The following is a 1,099-nucleotide window of genomic DNA, read 5'->3' on the forward strand; positions in this document are numbered from 1 at the left end:
GAGGAGGAAATCACTAAAAATCATCTCCAACGGGTCTCCCTATCTAGTGATTTTCTCCCCAAATTTTTATGAAAGTTCAAAAAACTCCTTGCAGTTGAGGAGTGAAAATTTGCTTCTTATATTTCTCCAATGGCTTTCTACTGCATTTGAAATTTGAAGAAGACTCCAACGGCTCTCAGCTACACCTGAAAGTTGAAGAAGACACTGGCGACTAGCAGCAACGGCGGTCGAGACGAGGAGTAGCGACAGTTGCGATAGAGAAGAAGGGGCACCGGGGACCAGATCTAGCTACCAGGGACAGAAAAGAACCAGATCCGTTACTGGAGAAGAATCAGATCCGACTACCAGCAAGGATGGTGGCGACTCTAGCAGCAGTGGCGACGACGACTACTCCCTCCTCCAGCATCCAACGACTCCTTTCTTTAAACTAGGTTTGTGATTTATATGGACCAGATCAATTTGTGTATGTGTATATTTGAACGAGGATCAGAAATTGTTTTAGAATTTCTATAGAATTATTTGAAAAATCTTTTTGTGTTTTTATTTATTTATTTGTGTATTTAATTATTAATTATGTATGTATATATTTAATTATTTTATGTATTTAATTAATTATTAATTTTATTTATATGTGTATATGATTATTTTGTATCTTAAGTTATTAATTTGCATATTTTATTATTAATTTTGTGTATGTGTTAAAATTATAAATAAAATAAAATAATTAAAATTAAAATTTATAAAAATAAATAAATGAAATAAGAAGTAAAATAAAACGTGAGTTAAAATACACAGTTTTCAAGATAAGTTAAAAATAGAGATTAATTTATTTATAATATTGTAGAGAATAAGATAGGGAGGCGGATTAGAGATGGATTCATTTATTTATAATACTGTAAATAGTGAGATAGGAAGGTGGATTCGAGAAGGCTTAAGAGTCATTTCCTATATTAACAGAATACGCCGTCTACTTGTTCACTCTTCTCTCCCAGCCTCTTTTTTCTCCATCTCTAATTTCGAAGGCAGAGGCATGGTCTAATTTTCCGATGTACTCAAATTGATGATTCCCTGCTCAACATTTCTATTATTTAACCCCATA

This window comes from Diospyros lotus, chromosome 12, assembly GCF_014633365.1.
Source record: "Diospyros lotus cultivar Yz01 chromosome 12, ASM1463336v1, whole genome shotgun sequence".
Classification (NCBI taxonomy): Eukaryota; Viridiplantae; Streptophyta; class Magnoliopsida; order Ericales; family Ebenaceae; genus Diospyros; species Diospyros lotus.